The sequence below is a fragment of the Chaetodon auriga genome, chromosome 12 (genome assembly GCF_051107435.1).
Source record: "Chaetodon auriga isolate fChaAug3 chromosome 12, fChaAug3.hap1, whole genome shotgun sequence".
NCBI classification, from domain to species: Eukaryota; Metazoa; Chordata; class Actinopteri; order Chaetodontiformes; family Chaetodontidae; genus Chaetodon; species Chaetodon auriga.
The window spans coordinates 19,318,475-19,337,564 of NC_135085.1; positions in this window are offsets into that span (position 1 = coordinate 19,318,475).

The following is a 19,090-nucleotide window of genomic DNA, read 5'->3' on the forward strand; positions in this document are numbered from 1 at the left end:
GAGGAGGTGACACGGTCGTGTTTCCGAGGAGGAGAAGTTAATAGAGAACGATACGAGTGACCAGTTTAATTGACCTCGTTTATTAATACAGGCGAGCTGTGTGGCTTGAGCACCACCTAGTGGACGTTTTGAGATGTTACAACCACGTCGTAGCACATACAGTAATAGTAAATCGTTCATTTGGAGAAACACACATAAAAGCCGTTCTTACAATGAATAAAGCGATAGCAGTTTAGGAAAAAATATGGAGATATATGTATTTAGGAAAATAAATCAAAACAGAGGTAATTGTTCGTGCAAATGAACCCTTTGGCAGTGGTTTAATGTAACTGATTACATTTACATTTTTATGCACTTAAACTAAGAAATAATGATTTTTCTTTCACAGACCTGAACAGAATGGAAAAGGACAGGAAGTTCGTTTTTGTGTCACCCAAAAATACAATAAACACAGTCAAACCAATCACTAAACTACAAGATAAAGACAATTAACACAACAGTCACAGTCAAAATCATCAGCTGTGCAGCAATATATGTGCAAAAGTTGATGCCGGATGCCGGCAGGGGGATATGTTAGTGCTACGTGCTCATTATATTGAGTGCACATGGCACAAAAGACCACTTATTTTTCTTCAAATTTACCTTCGGTGCTCTATAGTGTTGCCCAGAAGGTGTCGTTTCAAATTCAAAGTGGAGAAGATGGTCAGTGCCATTAACTGTCACAGCTGATGTGCAGGGGAAGAGGAATACAGGAGCAGGATCCAATTGCAGACAACTGAGGCAGATCTGGTGCAGTTCAGTGTTTTACTTATAAACTGAGATACACAGTTCAGGGGGGTCAAAAACCAGAGGGCAGTACAACAACAGCAAACAAGTCCAATAAGGAGCAGGCAGGAATCCAAAGTCCAGTAAACTTGCCAAGGGTCAAGCACACAGGTCAAGCAGGCAGAAACAGGTTCCAGATACAAATTTCAGGGTAACAGCTAAACAGAACACAAGTACAGCGGCTGAAGAGCAAAGACAAGATGCACATGGAAACATAACCTAACAATCTTACGGGGAACAAAGCAACTGAACTGGCATGTGAGGAAACTGTTGAGTAGAGAATGAGGCGCAGGTGAGGAGCCGGTGGAGTCGGCCAGCTAACTGCAGGACTGGCGAGAAGTGGAAGGGGCGTGTGGACGGGAGGAGGGGAAGTCCGAGGGCATCTGGTGGAGAGCTGGAGAATGACAGGAGCCGAGAGCAGGGGAAAAGGTTGAAACGTGGAACTGAGGAGCATATAGTGACATTAACAACAGACAGAGCTTTAGGTGATGAATTTTTAGCAGCAGGTTTTAATGGCCTGTGTGATGTCCCTGCGTCCTGAAAGTAGAAGAAGCGGTCAGCACTCTTAAAGCCGGTCCAGAGGCTACAAATCCTTTCGACACTTTTAATTAACATTTTGGCCTCAAACCATCTTGTGAAAGTAGCAGCTGGAACTTAAGGGGTTGCTTGCTCTTGAAAAATAGTGTAACATTTATTCATAAGGGGTTATGAAAAGTTATTTTAAGGTTATGTTTAGCAGAACGTGGCTTGTAGAGCTGCTCCAGGTGATGACCAATCCCAACAACATATTTCAAATAATGAAAATAATCCTGTTGGACTATAATGCTCGACAGGGACTGAAACTGTGCTTATCATGTTTGACTTTCACTATAATTTGGTTTTACTATTCTCATTGGATACCATATCTAGTTAACACATGTGATGGATACAATAAAAGCACCTGCACAATATAATGTAAATCAATGCAAATCTGAGCTGAACCCTTTGTGATGTGTATCATGTTGCTACTATTTGCATGTAAGGTTCATCAGTTAAGGTCATGTTCTTATAAATAAACATCTGCCATTTAAAAAAAAACCCACACAAACACAGGCAAGAGAAGTCTCTATCACATTTCATACCCAAAGACAGTTTAAAGTGCTTTACATACACATTTAATAGGGAATATAGCATCAAACATTTAAATGCAAAGTGAAGGAGAAGAAACGATTAAAATGCATATAAAAGTTAAAAACCCAGAAATGAATGCAGCACAGGTCAAGCTGTAAGTGCAGAGTGGAAACCAAAACTGATCCAGCTGAAGTAAACAACACAAAAAGGTTCAAGGTTTCTTTATTAGTGTGTTGTACTTGAGATTCAGCATTCACAGCAGGGCTCAGTTTTTGACATATTTTAACCCGAAAAACAGAATCTGTGCACTTTTTTACATCCACTCTGCACCTGCAAGTGAGGAAAGATAATAATAAGAGCACAGCCCAGTCTGTGTTTCATACTTTCTCAACATGGGTTTAGAGCTGGGTGCCACAGATATGCAGAGTTATTACAGGGTAAGAAAAAAATCAATATGAAATTCTGGATGAATTTTCTTTCTCTTTTCAGGCAAGGCTATATTAGTATTTTTTGCATGTCTGCAGATTTTTTAAGTAAATGAGTCCACAAGAAGATGGCCCAAGGTGATTGTTCACACGGCACCCTGACAGCGGAGGACATGCAAAATCAATAACATGTCCTATGATGACCAGTTTTGCTTATGCTAATGCAGCGCCTGTCCACTCAGGTATGTAATGACTGCAGAGGTGTTGAGCCAGTGTATCCCAATTTAGCGAGGAAGCTCGCAGACACAATGACAGCTTATTATGGTGTGAGGAATGAAGAGAGGCAACGTAAAGTGTTACTCAGCACAAATCAGCTGCTGTTGATAACGACTACCTGCAGAGGCAGCCAGATTCGCCCACACAGGAAGACAAATTAAGACACACACACATACACACACGCATCTTTGTGCCAGAATTGCAAATTCATCACTCCTGACAAAATACCTTCAGCTGTGATAAACATGTTTGTGGTCGTTTACGGTGTGCTCCCTCTGATTACTTTAATGGGATCGTGGCGGCCTCATTAGCGCCGTTGGTGTCATATTAGGTGTCACTCTTGTTCCTGCTGGACTGAGCCAGTTCTGCAAAGACACACTGAATCCAGTTCAGTAGGCACAGGAGTACACAAACCCAAAAAAGTCCACATTATCACACAACCGCAAAATGATTGAGAGCACAGAATTTAACAAGCACTGGTTCTATTTTAAACTGTGAGGCAAAGGCAGTCCATTGTTTGAGCTCTGGCATTGTTTTTTTTTTGACTGAAATCATCTTTATCCTGGAAAATCTGCAGCTTTTTGTTATTATCTTTTCCAAAAATGGAAATATAGTGTTGAAAATGAGTACATAGACACACACTGATTTGACCTTCTTTCATCCATTGGGAGCCGTTCTTCTTCTTCATAAACCCCCATAAATCAGGAGGAGCTGACTACTGTACTGTGTGTCTGGACATGCAAAAGTTTTTCCAGCATTCCTCCTTTTACAGTACAGGTGGCTTGGCTTTTTCCCTCTCCTGTGCATCCCTCTCCCCTCACCTCTCCGTTTGGGGACAGCTGGGGGCTCTCAGGTATGTGGGAGCTCATTCTTTCATGTCAGACACTGAACTTAGCCACTGTGAACAATTCCTGTTTGGTTCAATGCTCACTAATGAGCTAAGTTCTGCATCTTCAGAAAAGTCATTCCGGAGCGGCATTCGCAGCAGGAAATCTAACATTTTTGTGTGTGTCTCGCTCTGCAAGAAAGAAATCTCTATACGACTTGTAAAATTATATGGATTTGAATGGAGATTGGGGATTGAAGTGATGTTAAAATCACGCTCAGTCCTGTAAAAGTAATAACATCTGCTGCTTTCATGCTGTGACTTATCCAAATGAGAAGTCCAGGTCCACTGCAGGCAAAGAAGCTATTAAATATGGAGAGAAACAGGAAATTTGCTCATAAAAACAAACTACATTAGTCTGATATATTACACTGACCACTAATATGAGTGTAGAATGTGTGGAGACATAAGATGAGTGGTTGGCCAAAGAGTCGGACCGCAGTTTATTACCTTCAAATGCAATAACTGAATGGGCTCTTTTCATGACATGCATGTGAGTAAAGCAAACTGCATCACATCACTCCTTGAATTCAGCGGTGGAAGAAGAATTTAGATCGTTTACTTAAGTAAAAGTAAACACAATCCAGTACAAGTAGCAGTCCTATAGTCAAAATATTGTGTTAATAGCAAAATTTACTTAGAATATGAAAAGTAACAACACCTCTCAGTGTCATATCATTACATTAGAGATATAAGATAATATTAGATTATTATAACTGATGCATTAAACTTGTCAGCTCCATTTTAACCCCGCAGCTGGTCAAGATTTGTTTCTTTATTTGTTTCAGCATTTCTTTATACTTCAGACACTATTGGAAAGGTTAACAATTCATCATATTTTCTGAAAGGTTTTTCTAAGTAATAAGCAGCTATAGCTTCAATATTTTCCTCTGAAATGTGGTGGAGTAGAAGTATAAAGTGGAAACAATCTGGTGAAGTGCCTCTATACTGTACTTAAGCACAGTACGTGAGTAAATATGACATGATGCAACGTGATAAGAATGTGTACAGCTACTTTCCACCACGGCTCAAATGTCAAACCAGGCCCAGATGCAGACCCCAGCTTTGGGCAGACCATATTAAACTGTATGTAAATTACATGATCTCCGGGTGTTTTATACGCTTTAAATGCAGATATCGTCTGTCGCTGTTCACACAGTGGGTGTGATGCTCTCCCTCCCCGCCTGTGACGACTCTCTGCCTTCATCGTTTGTACTCAGATAGTTTGCCTGAGCCTCAGGACATGGGCTCAGTTTTCAGAATAAACTGTTAGTCCGCCCAAACAGTGGTGCCATGACATCACCGCTCGGTGGAAAACAACTTGCTCTCACGTTCACGCCGCCTCGATCTGCAGCTTTACAAGCAAACTTGCTGCACACAGAGGCTTCAGCTATGTCTTGATATTCTACAGTTTACTCCTTTTTGATCATTAAGATGCCAAAATTTGGCTCACAGGATCATGTTTAGACTCTTCCCACCTCCAAGCTGCACCGGTTTAATGTCAGCAAACAAGAATAGGACTACATGCGAGGATAACAACACTTCACAGTTTTGATCAGAGCATTCTCTAATTTCCTCATCACTTCTTTATTGTCGCTCCCCACTTGGATTGACTTTCACACTCTCGCAGCGATGCAAATCTTGTAAACACAACCCAAGAGTTGGATTAGTTTCAGGGGTATCAGTGTCCAAGTGAAGTTACCTGAGCTCGACAGCCATTATGTCATTTTTCACCCTGCTTAAGGAGAAGAAAAGGCAGCTGCAGCCTTTGTCATCCCGCCACCTCCTTCTTTCCTGTGGAGAAAACAGTGTGACGATCCATCTTGGGATTAAACAAGCAGGATAACAAAGCCTCCGCTCTCACTGCCACACATGACTTTTTTTAAACCTTGCAAGGCTTGTTCAGCTCAGGTTAATGGTCGCTTCTGGAGGGGAGACGCAAGCAAGGCATTTCAGAGCTGCTGGAGTTGTTAAAAGAAGAAGTGGGTGCAATAGGAGGACAGAGAAAGGCAAAAAGAGGGGAACTGAGGGGAAAGAGTGGCACACTCTGAAAAGTCTATACAAGCAATTAGGCAGCGGTGCATTCAGCAAAACTGTTCCCAAATAAGAAAACATGCACTTAAATGCATCACGGTATAATTCCAACACATGCTATTGTTTCCACCCTCCATTCCTCTTCTGCTGAACAGCTTTGGTACCAGCCTTCATGCATCTAGTCCCAAAAGTGCCCGCAAAGGTTGTGAATCTCAGCTTACCTGTTTGAAATGAAGAAAGCGGGATGGCAGGATGGAGAGAGGCCTTCGGTGTCGTCAACCCTGAACACTCTCTGCTTGTTCCACTGGGTTCTGTTGCGCGTTCTTAGCAAGGCAGCGCCGCTTTCCGCTCCTCAAGCTGTTCAGTGTGAGGTGTGGGTGAGCGAGGGGGGGAGCGTGTGTGAAAAGAGAGAAGGCACAAAAGGGGAGGGGAGAGGAGGGAGGGGAGGGGAGAGGATGATGGGACAGGTGTGGAATTTACACACCCTGCTGGTAGCGCGCACTATTGGCATATTTGCCTCAGCGCGATGAGTCACCCTTCTTGTGGTGGAGAAGAATGTGGGCTCCTGAGTGAGAGGGAGACACAAATATAAAGGAATACGTTGTCTGCAGGATGAATTGTTGTTTCACTCAGGAACAGCCCAGGAGTTTAGTTTTAAAGATCCCTCCAGACATGTTTTAAGATGTATATAAAATACTCTGCCTTGAATAACAGTTTGTGTCTGGAGAGGTTTTTCCACCAAAAAAGTTCAACCGTCTTGTTACAATCCTGAAAATGGCGTCTCCCCCTCTTCCCTAATTTAAAATTACAGAATCTATAAATATGTAATTATTTTTCATTTCCCAAGTTTAACTGTTGGACACAAGATGTCTCCTGCTTCAATGAAAAGTCAGTGTTTGTGCACTGGAGGCTTCACGTTTCCACATCACACTAGTGCAAGACGAATACTGGACCAGAACGGGCTTCCAAAATAGTTGTGATGCCACAGATCGTGCTCATAGGCCCACTCGTTTAAAACTGGATTTTCAGTGAGCACAGAGAAACTTTCCACCTTCAGTTCATGAATGTGAAAACAGCCTTCAAGTGTCAAACTCTGCACTGTGAAGCTCAAACACTCAACTGGAGGAACAAGAAGAAAATGACTTTTTTGAGTAGAGGGGGACTCTGAGTTTTGAGATAAAAACACATTCTATTAGTGCTTAGAATAACACAATAAACACAACAAAGCAAGGGAAGGATGAAAGCCCCAAAAGGCCTTTTAGTGACCTCTATCAAGCTACATATCTACAGTCCAAAAAGCATGGCTATCCATAGGTGGCTTATGACGTAAAAACCAAAGTAATAAAACAGAATTCAGAGTATTTGTTAACAGGTTTTACTTTAATGGATGAACCTGGTGCTGTTCTTTATTTCTGTTATTGTCAACAACATGTGCTGAGTCAAACCAAACAATGAAATGATCCGACGAACAAGTCTTGTCTGTGTGGCGAAAGCCTGATATAGATTATTCCTCTGTGCTATAGAGCTCTATTATTGTCTCCAAAGCACATAAATTAACCACACGGTTACACTGGGTGACATGTTCCTTCATTATAATGAGCGTGGCCACTGTAGTTTGTTTTGAGTCAATCCCACACACACTCTCCTGCTGCCAGAAATGCTCAATAGAGAACCAAGTGTGTGTTAATCCGCAGCAGAAAGGTGGACTAACACACAGTCGGTCTTTTCAAAGATCATCAGTTTAAAATGCACAACAATGTCAAAACTACACGATTCCTTGTTTCTTGTCATCTCTCCTCCCTGTGATACAATCTGAGAGATGTTTGTCCAAAGACAACGATTTAGAAAATAAACCTAAAATTCACTTTTTGTTTCCTATGTGGCAAACACTGCTTGTCTGGTAGTTCTTTCCCCTCCATCACAGGAGGGCCCTCATGTCAGTCACCATACCCTCCATGTACATTCTGCCCTCTCTCCATCGGGATGATTGTTTTGATTTGACGGCTGCAACCCGATACGCAGCGCTTCCATACATGGCTGGTACCTGTCACTGTCCCTCCACAGCGGGGCAGCGGGGCTGAACAAAAAACAGGGAGGCTGTCTCGAGTTGTTTTTCTCCCCTCGCCTTTTAAGAGCACTCTGCAGCGCGCTCCTCTCTGGCCCCTAATGCACCCGGTCCATTTAGCAAGGCAGAGCTGTGAAACCCAAGATCACAGGCATAGTCAAAAACAATTTCACCCTCTGATTGAGCCAATATCCACTTTACATTTTGAGGAGAAACAGGAATTTGATATGTGTTACTGCACATGTACAATATACAAGGTCTGCATCTTATAACCTGTGACAATTTGTTATTATATATGAGATATTCGTCTGTTAAACCTCAGAAATGTTAATTAGCTTTAAATATCCTCTCTTTGACCTCACAACCTCAGCTACTTAATCCACAAACGTATTAGCAGAGAGGGAAAACGCACATTTTCTTAGCAACTGTGCCTCAGGGGTCACTGGTTTGGAGCGAGCATCACACCGAGCACAAAGAGATGAGGCGGCTTCTGTGTGAAACCAGATCCAGTCTCGAGTGATGGGCAGTGCATGGCAGGGAGTCCTGGATGCATTAGCCCAGGCTAATGGGCTAGCTGGCTCCGGGAGGCCTGACTGTCCATTATGTGCGGCTATACGGCTGGAAGAGTTTGATGGTAAACTGCTTTTGACTGCTCTGATGTCCAACAAGCCCCTTAACTTTCATCTCATTATGTTCAGCTGATGTCTCTAATATTTCAGTTCACAGCAAAAGTACAAACGATTGTTTTTTTTGGCATTTTGTTGCAGGGGAGTTATTTTGCCTTTTGTAAATATTACATTTTTCTCTTAATTTTTCTTATGCTGTGTGTGTGTGTGTGTGTGTGTGTGTGTGTGTGTGTGTGTGTGTGTGTGATTAGCCATGCCTGGAGCTTGGCTGTGTGGGATGGCAATGTGGGTCTGTCAGTCAGTCTTTGGTCCAAGCTGAAATAAGTAAACAATTATTGGATGAGTTTCCATGAAATTTTGTACAGATATTCATGGTTCCCAGAGGATTAAATCATCTGACTTTGGTAATCCTCTGACTTTTCTTCTAGCGCCACTATGAGGTTCACTACTTTCAATGGGCTGCCATGAAATTTGCTACACACAGTTGTGTTCCCCTCAGGATGAATTCAACTTTTTAATTAATGACATCTGGTGAAAATATCTCCAAAACTCTGTCTTTGACCTGTCTATGACGTTCCCATCAGCCCCAGCTGCTGCACTTTATGATTAGTGCTGATTAGCAAATGTTAGCACCCTAACAAGCTATACCTGCCAAACAGACATGGTGAGAGAAAAAGTGACTGTTAACAGCTTGATTGAAATTGGATAATGAGGGACTTGTGGGTTCTCTGTTCTTTCAGTGGGGTTCAAGACATTTGGCATCAACAGAGAGCAAAGCTGACGACAGTTAAAAAGGCCAAAGAGATGAGAAGGAGCAGCTCTCTAAGCAGAGACAAGTGGATTGATCTGTATCCTTTACTGCATGCAAAGCCAACAGGCAGTTTGGACAGAGTGCGTAATGTAATAGAGCAGAGGAGAGAGAGAGAGAGAGAGAGAGAGAGAGAGAGAGAGAGAGAGAGAGAGAGAGAGAGAGAGAGAGAGCACTCAGGCTGCAGGGTTTTGGATGTACTGCAGGACTTTGGAGGATGTGCCATAGAGGGTGCTGTTGCATTAATCAAATCTGGAGGTGATAAATGCCTGAATAAGAGTTTCAGCAGCCAAGAATGAGAATGAGGGACGGAGATGGGCAGTGTTGTCGTGGCAGAAAAGGTTATTACACTCAGCAGGATTATTCAGGATAACATCCATGAAAAGGCTGAGCGACATAGTTTCTATGTTCAATTAAAGGCAGATTTAACGATTTTCATACAGCTCTGAAACACACCGAGGATCCTCGACATGGGGAAACACAAATAGAAAGCTTAGTCATAAATGGTAAAAAAAAAAAAAAAAAAAAAAGTAAGAGTAAGAAAAAGTCAACTCAGTGAAGTAATGAAACGTTAGGAATACACGAAGCAATTAAAATTTAAAGCAGATGAATCAACTGAAACAAGAACAGCTGGAAGTGAAACAGGATTAAAAATTTAAATGAAACATTTTAATTGCACTAAGGAGAAAAAAAATGAGGTTGATTGTTCTGCATGTCATTCCAGGTTGCAGGTGCACAGTAAGAAAAACTCGATTTTAGGATTTAAGAGATTTTAAAAACACATTTTCACATGAAACGGGGCAAAAAAAAAAAAAAAAAAGTGAAAACTAGTGAATAAAAAAAGTTTATTTGTAACTGACTTGATGTTCATGGCTGTAATTTATTGCTGTAAAAAGATGACTTAGCAAAACTGTCAAGGATCATGAGTGCCACCTATCGATCATGTTGAGAAATTTGATCTACTCCAGAGGCACCGGAGATCATTTCAATCAATTTCACGCCTGCTTGGTTAAATAATGAAGGCGAAGAAAAACAATTTAGCAATGTTCTACATGCAAGATCATTTACTTTGTGAGCAGCTGCAGAATGTGCGACACATTCATCCTGATATCCTGGACCCTCACTGGGATCAGTAGATATCCAGTTGCTGACAGAAAAGAAAACAACATCTGCGAAAATGGCTGGGCGACCTTCGACCCCCTCGGGGAGTGGCTGGAGTCAGCGACACTTGTGCATTCCAGGCTGTCAGGTCGGCCGCTCGGCCTCTCCCTGCGCGTCTGTGGTGCCAGTGGTATCACACAGGAAACGCAGAGGAGCTAATTATGTTGAGTAAGTGTCTCACTCCAAAACAAGTACTTCAGTTTGCGAAGATATAAATAATCATCCAGAAATTAGGTCACAGTGTGTTTTTTTTTCCCCAAATGGTGGATATCTCACTCTTTTATGAAAGAGTGGAGTTTTTGCTAAACTAAAACTTAAGTAGGTTTCATGTATGTTTCACTGACATGCCTAAAAAAACAAAACTATCCTCATACATACTGCGTGTCATAGCTGTGTCCCAGCTCCATCGATTAATTTCACAAGTCTTCAGTTATTTAGTTTGACAATTTTCGGTTTATAGACTAATCAATTAATCGACTAATTGTTCCTTCTCTAAATTCAATGCTACATAATAACTGCACACGGTACATAATATATACTAATCTGCTAACGTTTTTGCTGTAAGCATAGACAGAAAATCAACTTTTTACCATTTTATGCTAACAGGAAGTGATGCAAACGGCGACGCCTCTGCCAATTCATCCCCACAAATAAAAGCAAAATGGTTTTCAGAGATTTTGCTTTTAGTTTTCTGACATCTCTCTGGAGGTGTTGCACCATTTGCAATTTCTTTGAATGCTTTGCAGCTGTGAGTGCCACCTCCACACCTGACCTCCATTTCCCTTATGCATTGACAAAAGTGTACAGCAACACTTGAAAAGCATTTTTTAGCGTGCACGCTGAATTTTTTAAGTGCACTTAATTGTGGCACTTTCAACGTGAGCACACAAACATGACATGTTTTGATTAGAACGATTTCGACTCTCACAGGTCTTTTTTAAAGAAATGAACCATGAAGGGAGAAGTAATCATCATCATCCTAAAAGTCACTCAAAATGTTGTCGACGCTCACCAAAATGGCTAATTTCCAAATGCTCAGTGAATGTTGATCATTCAGAAGCTCTGTCAGGGAAAGCATTGTGCGACTGACGCCAGCTGCTGGTGGGCAATGGCAGAAAAAGGGAGAATTTCATGTATTTTTCAGGCCCACGGTGAGGTTTTCCTGTTGTTGTTGTGGTGTAGGTGGCAGTGAAACAATGCTCTCAGATGGCACATAAACAGCACATCCACTCCTCTTTAATATTCTACTTTTGAATGTGTCTAATAATTTCTCTTTTTTTCATCGCACTTTTCGCTGAGATACTAAATTTGCTTTATTATATCTTGTCTCTGATCTACCAACAGCAGAATTTCTTTCCTGCTTTAGTTTGGTTTTTCTTCCATTGCAGCCAGTTTCCTGTTCTTTCATCCGTGTGTCATCAGTGCATTGCTGTGTTGTTAGTTTCTAGTTAATTGCTACTGGAGACATTAAAGATTTCATACCAATCAAATGGTCAAAAAAATGTAAATCAGCAATCAGCTTGTGCAGAATAACATGTAACCACTGAGGAAAATGAACAATGGGGCACTGGTAGGTGAATCCTTGCCTTTGAGTACCTGTTCCTGCTCTGTTCATACAGCGGAAATTCAGAAATAGAAGAAGACTTCAAGCATCTGTCACAGTCTGATCTTCAGACCATGGCTGAGGACAACAAAATTCATAAAACAGTGACAAAAATCAGAATAAACACTAATTAAATAATGCATCTTGCCTCATTTTCCAGGCTTTTCCTGTTTTTGCTCACCTGTACAACTGAATATTTCAGGGTTTTGACTCTCTTAAATCTCCTTAACTCGTGCAGCATGGTGTAATTTTTGGAAGTTTGATAAACGAGGCCCCGGTCTCTGAGTTTAAAAGCTGTCTCAGATGGTCTTCACTACAGTTTGAACGATGGCTTGGAGGACAGAAAAAGACTCAGTTCACACAGACAATGCAATATGAGAGCTGCGGCACTAAATAAGACACTGCCACTTAGGAAAATAAGAGAGGTCGCAAAGCTGCAGCCAAGATTGAACGTTGTGTCAGCACAGTGTGTTAAACCACACTCCCAGGCTTGGCTCTCGGTGGAGCTGGTTCAACCAAGGTCTTGCAGGACTGCCCATCTTTCTTTAATGGCTGTTTACGAAGCATAAAACTTTCTCTCGACACCTCCGCTGACCATCAGTAGCCCTTCTAACGCTAAGGCTGCATGAGGACATCTTTGGAAACTTTCTATAATTGAGGCCACAAAGCCCTTTTAATGATGTTTGATCTATGTTGGCACATTTCTCCTCAGATTAGATGTGAAACAAGTAACGGCCTCACCAGCAAGAAACTATCGCCAGCGTCTCCACAGTACATCAGAAAATGATTTATCTTTACCATCTGCTGTACATTTCCATTATCTCTACACAATGAAAGACAATGCGCGCTGCTTAAAACTGCCACAAAAGAGCAGCGCTTATATTCTTTCAGAGCAGGCCTTTGTTTGAGGCCGGTTTAAAGTCACTATTTGAAGCGGGTGTGAAACAGTGAGAAGCAAATGGTGATTTTGACATTAACTGGTTACCTCGGAGGGTTTTGCACATTATCATAACGGATGTGCAGTTAAACACAATAGATGCTGAGCGGCTGTCAAGTTGAGTAAGGCTTTGATTTGTCCCTCAGCGCACCGTTTTAAGAGCACTGCTAGTCGTCTACAGCGGGAAAATACGAAGGCTGGAGGCTTCACAGTTAGTACCGAAATGCAGTGGTGGACAATAAATGATTCAGCTCTTGTTTGGGGTGTAAACATGCGAGATTGCTCTGAACAAATGGGCCGCCGTGATCTTGAAGGTCAGGGGAACGTTGAGAGCATTGCTTGCTCTGTCCTGGTGAACTGAAGCTTGGAAAGAAGCAGGACAAAAGCTAGAATGGACTTAATACTTTGTGCTTAATATGTATTAAAGCAGGGATGTTTGCACTTTATATCTCACCTGCATCTGAGAATGAGTTCATCGAATCTGAATTGGGTTTAATGAATAGAGCCTCTTATATCCTGAAATGCTATGAATATCTGGGTATCTTATCACGTAAGTATGCGGATGCCTCACAGCAGTTACTCCCAACCTTTTGGCTTGTGAACCACGAAAATAAAATAAATCATTGTCCACTTGTAGACCATTGTCAGGGGTTGCACAGCCATGTCTGTGGGCTATGATCAGATCAACAAAAGAGGGACTTACTGATGTTTTGTTTCTAACAATTTTTAGAAGTTTGGAAGTAAAACTAGTAATTCATAAGGAAAAAACAAAGAATGGAGAAACGTCAGAAACAATATGTAAAATTTTATGAGGCATGAATGTTTTTTTAGCCGTGCTAGTGACACGGCTCTGAGGGTAGCTGTGTTGTTTGGTCGGGCCCAGACTGAAATATCTCAACAACTATGAAGTAGGGTATCATAAAATTCTGTGCAAACATTCATGGCTCCCAGAAGACGAACCCTTAATGCCTTTGGTGGCTTCCTCTAGTGCCACCATGAGGTTGGCATTTTTGGTTTGGAGTGAAGTGTCTCAACAACCATCAAAAGGAGAAAATTCTTTTGTTTCTGCTTTAATTGTCTCGTAATCCCTCAGATTTTTCTAGTGACCCCATTAGAGTTGTGAGCATTGCCTCATAATATGTGGCAACACTTGGGAAGCTGATTTATGTGTTTCTTACCCCCAAAGTATATGTCAGGATTTCCAATGACAGAAGATAATGATGTTCACTGGATTTTTTCTGTTATCAGACTTTAGCTGTTCTGCAGGTACATATATATATATTAAAAGCATTGCTGTGCTGTTTCCTTCCTTCACTCACTCAAGCAAAAGCACATAAACTACTTCAACTTGCTCTAAATGTGGAACACACGTGCCATTTTGCATTTTCATTTTCAAAGGTCTCAGTGTCTTTTTGTGCTAGTTCTCTTGCTTCTCTGGTAGATGCTGACCTTCACACTGTCGCCTTAAACACAGTGTTTTTCCAGATATCAAAGTGAGAATACCTGCTCTGGTCGGTCGTCACAAAATCTTCAAAAAAACGCACAGAAATTTACATTTTTACACAGCAACTGCCATTCTTAAGCAACAGAAGTCGTCTATTATAGATTAAAAAAAGACAGACATAAATGAAACAGCAATAATAAACCACATATGTAATACTTGATCATATTATACTCAGGGAGAAGTGTTATCCTTGACACTTTAAGTGCAGGACTTTTCATTGTAGCTGTGTATTTTTACAGTATCTTAAGTAAAAGATCTGAATACTTCTTCCAGCACAACTCAATGGACTTTGGCAGTGGTCATTTCAGATTTTCTGCAGTGGACTAATGACCGAAGGCCCTGGCATTGAGCTGTTTAATGAACAATGTGATGTGGGCTTATCTGGGTCAGTGCATGTTACTGCTGCAGGTCAGATGTGAGTGAAAAGAAGTCTGTCTGTTCCTGTTTTAGACTCCGTGTCCCAGGCCGTGAGACGACGCCAGGCCGGACTTTCATGTCCCAGACCGATGAGTTCATGGTGCCACAGCATTTAGTCGGCAGATAAAACAAAAGGTAAGAGCCAGACTTCAGAGTTCAAAAGGATGTTTTTATTTATACCCTTCATGTCATTTTGTAGACGCTGGCGGCGTTTGTAGTGTTTGAGTCTCGTAAACACTTTCTTGACATCTCGGCCTTGTATCTGTCAGACAGTATCTCGACCTCTGGACGTTTCCTTGTCAGGGGATCTTGTCATGGCTTTTTAGCAATGTGGCTCTATGGATGACAGTGTGTGTTCTGTGGTCCACCACTTTTGTCCAGACTGAAATATCTCAGCAACAACAGGATGAACTGCCATGAAATGTGGTACACGCAGTCATGTGCCTCTCATGATGAATTATATTTGTTGACTTAACTTTCTGTGTATTGCAGGGCCGCCCAAAGTGGGGCTTGTTGGACAGCCGTAAGGTCTGATTCGGCCCATCAGATGGTTCTAGTGGAAGAAAAACTTAATAAAAAATATGCTGGATCCTTAATCAATTAATAAAGTTGTATTTTTCTCCAGCTGGTCCATTAAATCAAATTATTGTTATTATCAAATGTCCTCCTCAGCCCTGCAAGCGATTTTAGTTGTTACACCTATGTAACGGTCTGATAAGCACTGATTTATCAAAACTTAATAATTTAGTGCAAAACTTCTGATTGATCTCCATCTCCACTCATCCATCATCGTGCCTGGAAAGACATTTATCGTCTCTTCAGCTCACACGGATCTGCTCCGTATGAACCGACTTTCACTCGTCTGAGGCGGTCTTAACTGCTAACATGCCCTTGCATTTGCTGTGACGTGTCCTTTTGTGCTGTCAGCGCAGAGCTGATAAAACCCCTCTCCCATGCCCGCCATCTATCTCTCCTTCCCCCTTGTCACCATTCAAGAGCCAAACAAGGTGAACAAGAGCACTTCTTTTTCCCTCTCCGCACTTTGCCCCCACGGCAAGTGCAATCTCACGCCAGCAGGGCAAAATGAATCATTTCATTCCCATTTTCTTACTGTCAGCCATGGCAACAGCTTTCTGCAAGCCATCTCAACTGTGCTTCTCAAGGCAGCGCTCTCTCTCCCCCTGTCATTATCCTGTCCATTAGTGCTTTTTGCCATTGTCATTTGGATTCCAGGCCAGCTGACTCCCGTGTGGTGTCCTTGATGCTTGCCACATAGAGACAAATTAGCTCATTGTATGCGGATCCGCTGTCTGTACAATGTACTGTGTGAGATAAGTTGCATGTAATAATGACTGACCATGTGAAATAGTCTCAAGGACTAAAAGCTGTAGATTTCATTTTGATTCTAATAACGAAAATGAAGATGTATTGACTCTTTTGACAGTAATTATCCAACCTCGGACAAAGAATGAAGGAATAAAAGCAGTAATTTGCTCGATAGTCTACTTTTGTTCCCTTTAATGCAAGAACACGTTCAGTCTCTCAGCTTGTAACGTCAAACTAAAACCATTGTGCTCTCTCAGGGACCAACTTATCTTATGAATTGAATGACGCAGCGTTCTTGTGGCACCATGATGCAATTGGGTTTCCTGGCTCGGAAATAGGGATTGTTTTATAATCCTCTTCGGAACAACCTAACCATTGTGTTTCCTTTAAAGCAGGACGTGCACCGACACACCGAGCACTGATATGAGATATGACCTCACTGGGTGTTAGATCCAACACGTTAAATAGGCTTGACACTGTCACTAGTCACAATCCCACGGTGGAGAAATCATTTCTGGCTTCCTCAGTGAGTCCTGTCTGACTGAGGTAAGATTTTTGGACATTAAATACCTTTAAGATACTTCTAAGCTGTGATTTTTGACACTTAAAATACATAATTGGTCGGTATTATTCTATCTCCTCTTTCTATAAAAAGAATATAATATAATTTTAAGGCTAGATGGACATTTACCTGTTTCTTGGTGATGATGACTCTGCAGGAAATAGAGTAATTTACTCACAATAGAAGATCTTTTGGGAGTAGCATTAGACTGACCTCATCTACAGATGCAGGAACTGTTCACTCTCATTAAGGAACCCAGTGTGCACCGACTGTGCCAAAGATCAGGGATACTGACTCGTTTTTATTCTTGTCCAATGTCATGAAAGCAGGTAAAAGACATGGATTTTCTTCATGAGGACAGTTTTTAAGGAAAAGGTGTAGATGTACAAAAAAAGCACTGATGCATGAAAAGGCTCCTTTTTGCTCATCCTGATATTGATCAACTAGTTCCAGATTTAAATTCAAAACCCAGCAGTTTTACACTGTAAGTCCTTGTGCAGTTGCTCAACTTTATGTAGCCTTTAACTCTTGAGAACTTTGACTGATTTTATTAACTAGAAAAGGGTTTTGTTAATGTTTATATTCCTGAAAAAAGTACAGTTTGGGTGTCAGTAGTGAAACTCAAATATTGTATCAGTGGTGCACAAACGACACACAGCCCTAGTGACAATATTCCAGGATATATACCTGTTTTACACAGTGAGTCATATAAAAACACTGTCTGGTCTGACAACACTGTCCATGCCTTTCCCCGAAGGTAAAAATACAGTAAATAATAATACACTGCATATATTTTTTTGGCATTTTGCCTTCAGTTCACAGAAGAGACAGATACGAAATATGGTGAGAAAGCAAGGAGGGCGGACTTGCAACAAAGCCTCTCAGCTGAAATTGAATGTATTATTATATATTGAGGACATATATTGAGATATATTACTTTTAGACCACTTTTCAAAGACAGAATCTTGACAAAAATGTCAGCAAAAGGGAATATAGATATAGTATATTAGAAAGAGCAATAAAACACTGGTGAAATTGATTAAAGGGCTAAAGGGATTGAGAGTTTTAAGTGTGATTTGAACATTTTGGCTATTCAAGTATGATCTGACAAGCTGTTCCATAAAGTTTGTTTCCTTTAGGTTTACTGTCAGTCTGGGACTTTGTTGTTGTTGACTGAGGGACCGCATGGCTTTAAATGTTCGATATTATATTCTGGAGCTTTTTCACGAAGTGCCCTTTAGGTAATAAAAATGAATTTAAAATCAATACACACACTGGGAGCCAGTTTGATGAGGCTAAAACTAGCCTGTACAATATGGCGACATCACAGACAAAACATTGTACCACTGCAGTGTTTCTTGGAAGCCAATACATAACAAACAGTTTCCATATTGTGCGATGTGGGACACTCGAGTCTGGATCAGTAAATATCTGGGTCCGTGCATCAGCAGGAGGGTAAACAGGCCACACGCCATCTGACGCATCCCTGATACCATATTGAGCTCTTGCTATAGACTCGTTTAGACGTATCCATATGTGTTAATTAGGTCGTCTTGACCCTGGCGAGGACAGGAGAGCGCAGAGTGGTGAAGTATGGCTCCCATTCTCTTCTCCATGGGTGCCCTCCAGTCGTGCAGCCAAGCGGGAGGTGGGCAGGCCAACACAAAAAAGCGTGATGTAAGAGCTGCACAAGCTGGGAACTTTCTGAGGCAACACACACACATGGAAGAGCCATCTATATGTATGGGTGCAGACAGTATGACAGCTACAACCTTTGATATTCCTTTTGTAGCTCATAGACAAGGATCTGCCAGAGGAATCCCTACTGAGAACTGAAATGCTGATGACAGGCTGAGGTGTTGCTCTGTCTCCTCTTATCGACTTTCTCATCCTTCTGTCTGGATGTTATGTATGCATACAGTATATATGAGACAGATAGAGTTGGAGTGCAGCACTTCGATCGCGGGGTGGAAAATATCCCAAAACGTCTTACTCAGGTGGAAATTTTGTGACTTTAATATTTTGCCCAAGTCAAGGGAAACTTTACAAAGAGCAAAAAAAAAAAAGAAGAGTTTGTTTTCAGCAGTGAACAATGACGCAATTCCCAAGACGCTGAAAGGACACAGTCGACTAAAAATAAATAGATAAATAATAAAGTAGAGCCAGATTGCTCCTTTTTCTTGGTTGACTGATCGTTGTGGGTGGCTCATCCACCGGCCATTTCACAATGGGCTCAGTTTCAGGTTCTGTGCTTATTGGGAGACTACGAATGTTTGTGTAGTAGCAGTCAAAATGTAGTAAGAATGCTTGTGACATCAGATTATTGCACCTTGTTGATGAGCGATATATTGTATTCTGTGATACAAATCAAGCATCAGAGATTATGTCATGTGTTTTATACTGACTGACTCTGCAGGTCCCTTCAGATTTATGCCAAGATCAGACTACAAGACATTTTTGTCAATGACAATGGCCTATACACGGGTATAGACATCTGATTGTTGTTCATAATTGGTCATGATGCT